Source organism: Triturus cristatus, chromosome 7 (genome assembly GCF_964204655.1).
Source record: "Triturus cristatus chromosome 7, aTriCri1.1, whole genome shotgun sequence".
NCBI lineage: Eukaryota > Metazoa > Chordata > Amphibia > Caudata > Salamandridae > Triturus > Triturus cristatus.
This window is the reverse complement of record NC_140590.1, coordinates 120,394,554-120,408,065: the sequence shown is the minus strand read 5'-3', so window position 1 is coordinate 120,408,065 and position 13,512 is coordinate 120,394,554. Positions and strand designations below refer to the sequence as shown.

The 13,512-nt window shown below is 45.5% G+C and overlaps 1 protein-coding gene and 1 long non-coding RNA gene across 4 annotated transcripts in view; one reads left to right on the top strand and one right to left on the bottom strand.

Annotated features, from left to right (window-relative positions):
- Window positions 1-13,512, bottom strand: part of LOC146808991 (sialic acid-binding Ig-like lectin 9) — a 228,264-nt gene that overhangs the window by 136,487 nt on the left and 78,265 nt on the right. The gene's annotated exons all lie outside the window — the stretch shown is intronic.
- LOC146808993 (uncharacterized) overlaps window positions 13,352-13,512 on the top strand; it is a 43,883-nt gene continuing 43,722 nt past the window's right edge. For both annotated transcript variants that reach the window (XR_014965509.1, XR_014965508.1), the window contains exon 1: window positions 13,352-13,451. This is a non-coding gene — a long non-coding RNA (uncharacterized LOC146808993). The remainder of the gene's footprint in view (window positions 13,452-13,512) is intronic.

Below are 13,512 nucleotides of genomic sequence, written 5' to 3'. Positions count from 1 at the left end.
TAGGGGCACCTTGAACCTTCCTTTCTTAGATCCAGATTCCGAAACAGCAAATAAGATCAAGAAGCAAGAAGACCTGCTGTGCAGCTGCTAACAAGAGGAAGACACCAACTGCTTTGGCCCCAGCCCTACTGGCCTGTCGATCCTCAAACCTGCTCCTGCTAAATCTCGGCATTTCCCGTGGCCAGCAACCTCACAAACCCCGGAGGACCTGGCTACCTTGTGACTCTAAGCATCTGGGACTCCCACGAGCAGTGGTACTGCTCAAAGCAAGTAACTGACCTCTGGCATCAGCCAGGAACTGCGAACCCTTCACACTCTGCACCCGCCAAGCCTGGCCTGTGCTGGAGTGGACAAAGACCACAAGGACGCCCCCCCGGCTCTTTAATAAACACATAATCAATACTTTGAATCATGGTGCCTGTTTGGAAGTAGATATGATGTAATCTAGGGTTTGTATTCTCCCTCCAGAGGTGACAAAAAGTGGGCCCTCCAGGGCCCACCCAAATGCACCCGTGACCCATCCTGATAGAAGTTCATGGAACCGGGTCTGCTGGGAAGGCGATGTTATGTTCCATATAGGTATCCCAATATGGGCTCAGGTAGTCACCTAACCTTTCACCTATATTCTCTCTACCATTACTCTACATAACGGTTCTTAGTGCTGACCTTTTACCTAGTTACGGTAATGTCCAGAAATGACATGGGGTTTTCTCTGAAAAGCTTAAGCCTCATTCATTATGCATGAGGATTCTTGGAATCGGAGCAGGACAGAAGGCCTACCATCTCCTGCATAATAACTATTTATAAAGGTAATTCCTTCGTCATCATAGTCCGACGTGACACAGCAAGGTATATCCCCAGGGGGCACCACTTTGGGTATATATACACCAAATCTTGCTGAGGGAATTAGAGGAGAAAATGACTTCCATGCCGACACACTGACGTGAGACGCTGAGGCTCCTGCATGCAGACACTCCAGCTCGCAGTGGTCTGACATCCCTTGCGCCGTGTCCACCTCGAGACCAAGACAGGGTCCCACAGTCTCTCTCTTCAGGTAATGGGGTTGACTTTATCCTAGAGGGTTTCTTGGCCTTTACACCCACATACATGCTAGGTACACTTAGGTACCTCTATTTAGGGTCGCATCGTAGTAGTTCACTTTTATTACTGTCATGTATTTTATATACTTGCCTGTATTCACTGTTTTAGCACAATGGTAGAAATCTACCATCCTTTTACTCTGTTTTACTTAAAATCATTTATATGTGTTACTGTCTAATGGTTGTTTCAGCACACCTATTTTACACTATTGAAAAATGTCCCCACCGTTTATTCTGTGTCTCTCTCTGAGACAGAGTGAGCACGAGTGACTGAGTGACAAGTAGCACTGTTTCCACGATCCCTGATGAGACAGGGTTGTCATGTTCGATAGTTGCCAAGAACTATTCTCTCCTTGGTAAGTGTGGTTTCTAGTGGCACAGTGAGCTAGCTGGTATACAGGCCAACCTACTCGGTTGGGGTGTCTAGAATTAGTCTGACAACAATCCTACAGTGTATGTTGTCTAAACACACAGATCCTATATAGGTTTATGGGAACTACACGACAGCATAGCATTTTGACAAATCTCCAGGGCTACCGCTGATGGTAAATCTCTGAATGCACCCGAAGCCCTGGGTGGATGCATGGGAACACCCTTGACCCACCCATGGAATGCCTCTCTAGCAAACAGGGCCGCGACTTGCTAATGCTGCCATGCTTTACTCCACTCTTACCAAACCATGCAGGGCCACTAAATGAAGCCTTGCGTGGCTTGGTAAATGTTATTCTAGGTTTTATGTCACCCTGCGTCCCCTTGCATGGTGTACGGGAGACGCAAAACCTTTGATAAGTATGTCCCATTAAGTCTGTCAAAATCTCTGATATGCAAGGCAAGAAGCAGAACAGGAAACAAAGAGAAAGGGTGAAAGTGAGAGTGCACTGTGGGAATGATTCTTTACTAACTGCTTTCGGACATATATTTATTTCATTTTATGAGCCGGACTGTTTGGCATGTACGACAGCATATCTATTGACCAGGTAGCAAGGACATGATATTCACAGGGGACAAAAGGCACAGATGACAATTTTGATATCTTAGCCAGTCAACAGCACATTACATGCTGGGCCCCTTAAAGCACCTACATACACTGATAAAATATAAACTACAAGATCCAGAATACAAAATGCTGTTGACTAAAAAGCCAGGACTGGCTGAAAGTGATACACATGACAAGCAGCCATTTGAGCAGCTCTGCATATCAAAAATACAATAAGTAAGCAATTCAAGTCCCCCAACCCCAAACTTGAATAAAGACTTTCCAAATACCTAACTCAGGGTGGCAATATCATATGTATTTTCCCGACACTGAAATGTGAACCTGCCTCCAAAAAAGCATAGGAAACTGTACTGTAAATAATAATAACAAGCATTAGAAATGCAATAGGTCTCGCATTTCTTTGAGTGAGAGCTATTTGTGTTGTAAATGACAATGTCCTTTACTCATGTTTTATGGAGTGTATGTATGTTGTATTTAGTAGAATTATGTGGGTTAGATTGGAATTGTTAGTTGTGGAATTGTGAGGCGTGGAATTTTGTGGTGTGGATTTGATTTGGGTAGTGGAATTATGTGGCATGGTGTGCAGTGGAGTTATTTGGATAGTAAATGTGTTATCTAGTGTATCAGCATTATATGGAGTAGGATTGTGTGTTATGGAGTGGAATTTTGTTGAATGGAATTTTGTGTTGTGGTGTGGTATGTAGTGGAGTTTAATTGTGTGGTGTGCTGTTGAATTTTGTGCATGATGTGGAATTGGGTGGTGTAGATTGGATGTATGTGGTGTGTTATGCAAATGTGTTTTTGAGATGAAATATGTGCTTTGGTGTCAAATTATGTGGTGAGTGGAAAACAGAGGGAGGGATCACATGTACGGACACATCAAGGACTCAATGGAAAGCAGATGTGGTTTATGAAAAAAGTTTCTGCATGTTAAAGAAATACACTTTTTTGAATTTTGAAGAGAGTTTGCTACATTGTACATTGTCTTTTTACATTCTTTACATGGCAAACATTTTTAGGGCTCTGCTCTGTGCATCTGCCTTTGTAAAACATTCACTTGACACAAACTAACGAAAGGTCAACATTAGTTTAATTATGCGGGCAGGCGAAGAGCGAGTGCCTCGATGCACAGTGTGAAGGGGAAGCAGCCATGAGAGCAACAATTAGGAGAAGGATGGAGTGATGAGAAGAGGGACGAAAGAGGCGGAGAAGGACAAGGCAAACAAGCTTGCATTTTGAGTATTGCAAATATGTGCAGTGACCATAAAAATTGTAATACTAAGTAAAGAATAAAATGTTGCTGTCTAAATATGATGTTCATATGTGTTCAAAATTAAATTAAATAAACCCAGAAAATTAAAGTGAATAAGTTTGGCGTTATTTAATCTCTCAAAATCTTCCATGTAAGGCGTGAATAGTTCATCCAGTCCTTCATTTGTTTTTGTGTTCCTGGCAAAGTGAATTTTTGATTGACTAATTCAGTCCAGATACAGCACACTTGGTATAGGACAGATTTTATTTATTGTGTCATAGTTTGCAGCATGGCTTAGGTAGTCGAGCGCTTGCTGCTGGGGAACTAACAACGGTTCAAATCCAGGCATTATGTACTCCGCTCTCGTGCTACTCATGTTCAGAATTTTTGTATTATCATAAAAAAGAGGGTAATTACACCTGCAATTAATAGCGCTTAGAATCAACAGGTGTGGGTTATAAAGAGCTAAACACCAAGTTATGAAGTAAATCTTCCTCGTCCTCGACTTCCCCCTCACACTAAACTGAGAAGAGCTCTGAGTTTATAGAATGCCCCTTTCCTTTCCTTACCACTGACCTGTTTTCTGAGATCTCCAAACACGACACTAGTATTATTAGGCTGACTGGTGTTCTTTAGTCAAAGCCGTGTTGCATTGCAGCTGCAAGCAACACGTGTAGCGCATAAAACAATAGAAAAATAGCAAAAGTGAACCTGTCAGGGTCACATCTGGAGAAACTGTCTGCTGGTGATCTAACATTTACTCATCTTCAGCATATGAACTTTGCATAAAATAGCCACTCCGAGTGCCTGCATGTGAATTCCTTTACTGAGAAACGCGTGGAATTGCCAGCTGGAGGTGGCTCACAATCATTTTTAGTCTTTAAGATTTAAAGGGGTGAAGTGGCAATAAGAGGGCTAGACGCCATTGTACCAACAAAAAAAGCCTCAAGAGCTGTTCTGTCTCAGAGTCTGGGAGGGCTGCTTGATCGGCGGGTTTAATGGCGCAGATCAGGGCCGGCTTTAGTGCTGGTGGCGCCCTGTGCGACAATGTTTGTTGGCGCCCACCCAATGACCACCTCCACCACGGATTACTCTCACTAGCACCCTTTAACAGTGGCCAAGTCACCATAACCACACTCTCTCAGATGCATTGAATTAGTTATCTAGCGCCACTCATACCAGTGTAGGGTGTCCGAGCACTTTGCATCACACACACATTACACAGAGACAATCAATCATACGTGTGTAAATCAGTGTATAGAAAATGTTACATAAGCCAAAGGACTGAAAGTGTAGGAGTTACATGTCATCCATACTGGTAGGCAGTATAGTTTAAGAGTGCTTGGTGTGGAGAAGTACAAACGCAGAGTCAAAAAAGAAACAGCATAGTTGGGAGTTTTCTTTAATAGCAGCCAAATTAACCCTTTTTGCAACATTAATCAGTGTTCTAATAATGTATACTTTGCAGTGTGTATGCAGTTCTGGGATGAAAGTTAATAGCTCACTATTCTATATTAGGACTTTAAGTTATAAATTGCAAGTAACAAAAGGATGTCTCTTTTGAAAGCAGTAATCTGCTGATCTGTTTACATCATATGCACTCTGTAATCTACTTGGTACACGTTCTTTACAGCAGGCATATTAACCCTCTGCACTAACTTCCCCTAAGTTAAAACCTCAACTTTACAAAACACTGATCTCTCTCCAAGAAGATAATTAATCACACGAGTTTTCTTGACATTTATGTGAGGCCTGGTAATTGCCCGCGGAAAGAAACGCTGCAGCAGGTGCTTCAAAAGCTTAATAAACTTTCAAACACAGCGCCCCCAGGAAGCCAGCACCCGGTGCAGTGGCACCGGTCGCACCGCCCTAAAGCCGGCCCTGGCGCAGATACAGCTGGTCAGTAGTGAAAGATTGCACCGGGTAGCTTGTTATGAGCCTTTCATTCGTATCTGTTAAATGGCTGTTTACGTTCTGCCGTATTGCTGTTTAGCTTTTAAAGTACAAATGAAAATGCTTTGTAAAAAATAAATGCATTTCATGTCGGTACATGGAATGCATTTTTACAAAGCTTTTTCATTTGTACTTGAAAAGTGAAACAGCAATTAATTCCTGTTTCAACACAAATGCAGAATGCCTACCAACCAGCAGGAAATTATTAACACGCTGTAGGAGAGTAGGATCTGCTTCACATGTTTTTGCAGGTGTTTCACTGTTTTTCGACTTTAGTCTGGCTGGGACCCTGTTATTCAGGGCCCCAGCCTAGCTGCTTCCTCTCTATGTTGTATACCTGGGCCACCTTGTAGGTGGAGGCCAGGTTCAACCATTGCATAGCAAAATCCAGACCATAATGGACTGGGTTGCTCCAACTACCCAGACTCAGGTGGGAGCCTTCTTAGGCCTGACTGGGAACTATTTTTCAAGGGGTATTGATCAATAGTGACACCCCTGAATGACTTAACCTCTAAGAAACTGCCCAAAAAAGGTTCAGTGGACAGTTAGCTGTCAAAAGTCATTTGATGACCTGAAGCAGACCATGTGCAGTGCTCCCATTCTGCAAAGTCCTGACTACTCCAAAAAGTTCATTGTCCAAACAGATGCATCTGATTTGGGGGTAGGGTCTGTACTGTCACAGTTGAATGATGAAGGTCGGGATCAACCAGTAGCTTTCTTAAGCAGAAGGTTGACCCCCCAGAGAGAAACGTGGGTCAGCCATTGAGAGGGAGGCCTTTGCTGTGGTTTGGGCTCTGAAAAAGTTGAGGCCATACTTGTTTGGTACCCACTTTATTGTTCAGACAGACCATAAGCCCCTCTTATGGCTAAAACAGATGAAGGATGAAAACCCCAAACTTCTCAGGTGGTCCATTTCCCTACAAGGGATGGACTATAGAGTGGAATATAGACCTGGGAGTAACCATGCCAATGCAGATGGACTCTCCAGATATTTCCACTTAGAACATGAAAACTCAACTGGTCAAGGTTAGTTTAATGTCCCTGCGTTTGGGGGCGGGGGGTTGTGTAGGAGAGTATGTGGTATATGTTAGACCTGGCACCATTGGCGTGGGTCTCGCTTCCATTTATCGCAGTTGCCTCCTCTGTTTTTGCTGGTGTTAGATGCTCTGGGCGCTGTGCCACTGCCATTCAGTGCCACAGCGCGAATGCTCCCTGTGTAAATATGATATGAGAATTGGTCTATCCATGATTGGCTTATTTGGTTTATCTGTTAGTCCCTAGTAGCGTGGCCTGTGTGTGCCCAGGGCTGGTAAACCAAATGCTGCTGGTGGGCCTGCAGCGCTAGTTTGCGCCACCCACAGAAGCAGCTTTTAAAGTGTACCTCAGACCTGCCACTACAGAGTCTGTGTGCAGTCCAGAACTGCCATCTTGGCTGTGAAGTGCCCACACTTCTCAGCCCCTGAACCTTCCCTTGGCATCATATAAGTCACCCCCATGGTAGGATGCATTGTATGTGTAAGGTAGGACATGCCTTGGTATGTGTGGTATGTCCTGGTAGTGAATTACACCCAATTTCCCTTTTCACTACTGTAAGGTTACCTGTTCTCCATAGGCCAGAATGGGCAGTTTGACTATTACATTCTATAATCCTAACTGACCCAAGGAACATGGTAGAAAATCGAATTTAGTATGCCTGAGCTCAGGATATTAAAATACATATTTTAGTAAAGTTTATTTTTCTATTCTGTGTTTGAAAATACCACTTTTAGAAAGTAGGTATTTTCTTGCTTAAGCCTTCCAGTGTGCTCTGCTGTTATGTGTATTGGCTGTCTGGTTTTGGAGGGACAGGGCAGGCTGAGTCAGACCTGGGTTGAATAGAGAGATCTGCATTTGGAGTATGGGGAGGGGTAGCTCCTTGACCTGAATAGGGCTGTGCCTGGTAAGGTGAATGCTGGGTCCACCTCCTACTGTGCGTCTGATGGCAGACCCCCTCTCTCTGAAAAGAAGGATGCAGCCTGGCAAACAAAGTGCTCCAGGACTGAGCAGAACTGGTTTTTGCTGGGTTCAGTGACTTGTGACTCTTTAGAACAAAGACTTTTGGGGTATAAATACCTGTGCCCAAACCCCTACAATTGGTATTGCTCCTGGACATCAAGTCGAACCTCTGTCCGTGTAACTGAAGGAATCTGCAGGAGGTGACTATCCTTGTGCTTGTGTGCTGTTTCTTGGATTGGCCTGCAGTGGTTACCATTGGACTTGGAAGAAGAGGGAAAAGGATTTTAAAAGACCTTTTATTAATCTTGCTAAAGAAATCAACCAAGGGCTAGGAGAGAGCTAGCCTCCTGCTGAAATCTTAGGCACATCAGACTTCACCACCAGCCTCCTGATTCCTCGCAGCGAGGGTTTCTATCTGCAGGTGAGGCTCCTGTGAGTTCCAGGGCCTCTAGTTCGACTACAGGAAAGAGAGTGCTGAAATTGCCGCTAACGCACGTTTGGAAGCCGCCGCAGCTGAAAGCGCACCGGAAAATCATTGCACTGCTGCCGCGGAGTGCTCGCAACCAAAGATCATCGTATCGCACGTTTGCGGGCTTCCAAGTGCTCACTAATTCCAAAGATCATCGCACGTTTGCGGGCTGCCAAGTGCTCGCTAACGCCAAAGATTATCGCATCGAGATCATTGCATGGCAGACGCCGGGCGTCCACCATTTTCATTGCGTCAGGATTGTCTCTCCCTCGCGAGGCCATTTCTTCGCATCGCAACCTGATCACACACACAACAGGATCGTCGCCTCGTCTCCCCCCTCGCGGCAAGGAGTCATTGCATCAACGGCCTAGCGAGCAGAAGTTTGCCGACTTGACCCCGCATGCATCAGCAGATCGGTGCCTCGTCTCCTCCCTCGCGGCAAGGATTCATCACATCGCCGGCCTCGAGTGTAGAAAGTCATCGCTACAGCTCCTTTGCGACATTTGGTTTTGTTCTGCTACGAAATCCAGGTACTTTGTAAAGTAAAAGAGTCGCAGAGACCACTGCTTTGAACTGATTCCCCTTTGAGCACACTTTGAACTATTTTTGCAGCATTTCAAGAGTAATCCTATTTTACAGTATTGTGGCTTTTTATCGTTATTGGTCTTGCGTTAAGTCTATATATAAAGATACTTATTTTTTATAACTACTTGTGTGGTGTCCCTTTGTAGTGTTCTTCACTGTGTTACTGTGTATGGTCATAAATGCTTCACACACTGCCTCTGAGATAAGCCTAGCTGCTCGTGCTACTTTACCACAGGGTTGAGCAGGGGTTATCAAACGGTGTAGCCCTCTTACTCTGACTTAGGAATAAGGGTCCCTACTTGGACAGGGGCCAGCCATTGCCAACTAGAGACCCCCATTTCTAACTTATGTACCCAGGGCATAGGTACCCCAGAGGCCTACTAGGGGCTGTAGCATGTATTGTGCCACCCCTGGAAATCCTTGCAAAATGACACCACAGGTCTGCTCCTGCAGCCTGGGTAAGGTGGTGGTACTGAGGTATAGGTTCACTATACCTCACCTATCACTGCACATAGTAACCTCTCAGTCACCACTATGGCAGGCCTTATCAATCCTGAAGGCAGGGTGCTTGGTTATATGTGAGAGAGTGCCCAGGCATGAGCTGAGCCCCTCTGCAGCCTTCGGAATCTCTTCTTTGGGGTTGGCAGTGGTGCAGCCTGACCATATACTCTTAAGTGCATTATTTCTAAAACAGTTAATGCTAACTTTGGACTGGCTGCACGGAAACATGTCGTGTTTGGTGTCAAACACCTTGGAATCATACCCCCACATCAGTTCTTGATGTGAGGATATGATCCCACCCTTCTAGAGGGAGAGACATGGCAGTACTGGTATACTCGGTAGAAATCTAATAGAGCCCTGGCATCACAAAATGGATGCTGCAGCCACAGACACGGGTCTGGCCTCCTGCTGCTGACCAAAACTCTGGCAGGGGAGGCCTTGAAAATAGGTTTCCTGTCACAGGGAGGAGTAATCACCTCCCAGACAGGCTTATGTGTATTGGGGCTGGGTGGGAGCACTCTCTGAGTGCTTGGAAGTCCTGCACTGGGGGCACATTTGGTGTCCCTGTGCATAGTCCAGCTCAAACCGGTTCAGGGGCTTCAAGCCCCTGCTCTGGCTTGAGACTGGACACAGGAAATGGGTGTAGCCACCCCTCTTTACAAACCCTCCTATATGTGGGTCCCCAGAGAGAACCTCTGTAACCAGAATTTTAGATATCCCTGGATGAAACTGTGAAGCTTTATCCTGGAACTACGATGCTCTACTAACGACTAGAGGACTGAAGAAATCTCCCTTGGGGTCAAGGAGTGACTCCCCTGCTTAGCAGGTACCAATGAAGCATTTTGCCAGTCTGCATCTCCGAAGCTCGCGCCAAACTCCGAAGTATTTGCAGCCCAGGAAGAAGATTTCCAGACATCTCAGAGGCCGACCCAAGTCCCCAGCAAAGCTGAGACCCACAGCCCTTGTGAGTAGCGTGGAACCGGAACTCCTGGTCACCGTGCACTTTTGCAAGTGCATTAACTTCTCGACATCTCTTGAAGTCGTGCTTTGGCTCCCTTGTAGCCCCCACCTCGAGCACAGTATCAACCGAAGAGTGTCGGCCTAGTCTCCCTGAGTGACCCGTGGGCTGCCATTTTGTGTTACGCCTTGAGGTCCCTTAACGATCCCTGGTCCGTCCCTGAGGGAGTAACTTTGATTTTCCTTGAGCTTCACTGGTTGCTCCAGACGTCCCCCGGCTCCCTACCAAGTGGTGTGTCCTTCAGACCTTGCTGGTATGCACCGAAGCATCTTTCTCTGTTGGGCATGGGTTGCTTTTGTCAAGGCTTGTTGTGTCCAATCCGGGCACCGACACTGCAGGACTCGACATCCTTTGTGGGACAGCTCGAATCCAGCTCCTGGTTGTCCTTGACACCTCCTGGTCCTTGTGGCTGAAGAGTCAAGATTCACCTCCTTCACCTGAAATCACCCAACATCAGTGAGCATCTGCCTATCGCCTTCCTGGTCACTGGCTAGTGACCCAGACTCTGTCCCCTCTGCTTTCAGGTTCTTCTCAACTTCGATCCAGGCTTGGATCCCTTCGGACACTTCGCATCTTCCCAGCAGCAGCACTTCTTTGCCAGCTCCCGAAATCGACGACGCGACTCGGCACCATTTGACACCTATGCATCCGGCTTCCCTGGGTGAGGTAACACGAGTACTCCAGTGCTCCCGTGGGTGTTGGCCCTAGAACTTCCTAAGTCCCAAAGGGTTTGGCCCTCACTCATTTCTAAGTGTCCCTAATCTTTAAAAATCTAACCGTGACTTTCCTCATAGAAGCTAACGGGAGCTCGTGGCTGTGTTCACACACCACACACTGCCCCCTTGGGTCCAATGTGTCACTACCTTGGGTGGCTCATTGGGGTCCCAGCGATTCTACAGGCTCTAGGCCTTGTGTCTAGTCAAGTAGTGGTTCTTATACCATTATTTTAGTATATGGTTTGGCTCGCCCCTAGGCCATGACGTGTATTTGTGCTTATTACTGTGATATTTGAAATGTACCTTATGTGTTTTGACCTCTAGCCTCATAAAGAGTCCAGGAGGGTGTATTTAGAAATAAATACATATATTTTATATATATACCTGGTGTGATTGTCTTCCATTTAGGCCTAGACTGGTAAAACAAGCTGCTTTACATTCCTTCAAGACTTAGCCTGACGGCTGCTCTCCATAGCTACCACTAGTATAGCTTTCAATAAAGGTTGTCTTTAACCTATAAACAATAAGGAGTTGTTTGGACTGGTACAGGGTGCCCACTATAACTAGTGGACAGCATATATCAGGCCAACTTTTCACACACGATTTGGGAATTAATCATGTGGAACTGCCAGAGAGAGCCTAATGAATGATTGGGATGGGGAGCGTACAGCAGAGAGGTGGGGGTGGAAGAGCGAGCGAAGAGAGACGAAAAGGAAAGCAAAACTAGTGCTGTGAAAACCAGTGCCAGTCCTCTTAATGCACTTAGATCTGCTAACCAGCATTTATTATATATTCCCAGGGTCCATAAATGTAGAATAGGTGGAGCAGCTGCGAGAAGCAGGGCAGGCACAAACAGCAGTGCCCTTTGCTCTGAGGTAGGCTGCAGCACAACCCTCCCTCTCCATCTGCCTGGCTCTGCTGTGAGGCGGCTGGAGCCTCGTGACTGATTGAGAGGGGGGATGGAGAGCAAAGAAAGTGGAGCCAGGAAATACACAATAAAAACGAAACCCGCACAGTGCTGGTGAAATGCTAGCAGTGCTGATAGATAATTCTGATAAATAATGTCGACTATATATTATTAACAAGCAACCAAGTGGGAGGAAAGGCAGGGGAGGCAGCAGTAAAACAACTGTGGTGTTAAGAGGAGGTGGGAGGAAGACTGCTGTATTTAAATGTAAGCAACTCGGGCGCTCAAGTTGAACACAGACAAACACTAACAGAGCAGGAAACCAAGAAAGAAAAGAGTCCCCCAGAGAACAGATAAGGAACCATAGTGGAATGAGACAGTACTTAGTCCCTGCTGCATGGGAGGAACGGAAGAGAGAAAGGAGGGACAAAGAGGTAGTACTGACCACTGGCAAGCAAGGATTTTTGAAGGACACTGACAGACAAATGAAAAGCTGGTGGATGACTTTAACCCAACATAAGAAATTACAATAGGTCTGGAATGCTCGACCTAAAAACCAAAAATTAATCGATAGTCACCAAATGACACAATACCACGAAGGTACCATGTTCCAGCGTAAGTCTTCATTTAACAGTTAAATGCATTTTGGGAGATGTAGTCATTAACAACTTCAATAAGTTTGAATTGGGCTACATAATTTACATCACAGTGGTCTGTACTATTTAAAACTGAGCTTGAGTTTTGTTCTCCTAAGAACAATGTCCTCTGGCAATCTTAGCATTTTTAGAATTATAATAATGGACACCTTCCAGTGGGAGCCAGTCAACATTATTGCTGGCAGTTCTGTCGATGTCAGCATTCGGCTACATATAACTCCTTTCCATCTGGTTGAGTGTAGTTTCCACCAAAGAAGGTTCGAGTCTGAGGTGAGGAAGACCCCTGAACTACAGGATTTCCACAACAGCAAATAAGTAAGTGAAAACAGTATCACCACAAGAGAAGAGTGTTGCAACCACATACAGCTGTGTGGCACTAGAGTGCACTGTATGGTAGTAGCATTTGAGTAGAGCCCCTTTAGTAGATCATTGGACTGCAATGGGACACTCTGAAACTGACCTTCGCTGGACGATCTTAGAAAAGATTCGCCAACAAAGAGGAACTGACAGCAACAATGTTCGCAAGAAGCGAGAAGTATACTGGATTTTTGTCCTTAAATCTAAGGACAAGGGACTAAATGAATCCCTTCCATGGGAAAACGTCATTCCAAGCATTTTCAGCTGTCATGTGCTCTCACAAGTCATTAGACCCTTTCCTCATTCATTCGTTCTGCCCTGAGCACTGTAGATCTCGCTCACGCCATACTTTTAAATGTGGTCTCTTTGCTGCTTTTTTCTTTTCTCCCAGTTTACATTTGTAAATTCCCGGCAGTCTTAGTTCAGGAATTGTTATCCTTCCACACAATTTGACCCCCTGGTTCCTATTCAAGCGATACAAATGTTGCCGCTTATTGCCACCTCTCTGAAGTTATACCTCTTATTCCGCTTTTTTCTTGCTTTTTTCGTATTAGAATAGACTCTGTTTTGGCACCGTACCATTGTATGGATGCCAATATTAGTCATTTCCTCTTTTCTGTAGTCTTTACTTTAGATTAGTTTTCACCCTTGCGCGTATTCTTTATTGGATACTATGTTTCCAGATTTCTGCCAATGCGACCGTGGGACCTTTCTCCCTCCCAAGTTACTGACTTGCTCAGCTTCCCGGCCCTTTAAATCTAGACACGCCCCCCCTTCCCTTTCTCCCTGATGCTATCGTGCATTGGCCTATTTAAACGGCCTTTGAACCTCTCTGGGTGTTTCCCGGACCGGTCGTTTACTTCCATTCTCTTGTTTGAGGACTTCATCTTCCCGGAGTCCCTCCTATTGACGGTGTGTTATTTCGTGTGATTTGCGCGTTACCAGGTACAGACTCTGTATTTCATCTCGATAGCCTTTAGTTGACTTTTTCTCTGTATCCTCTGTA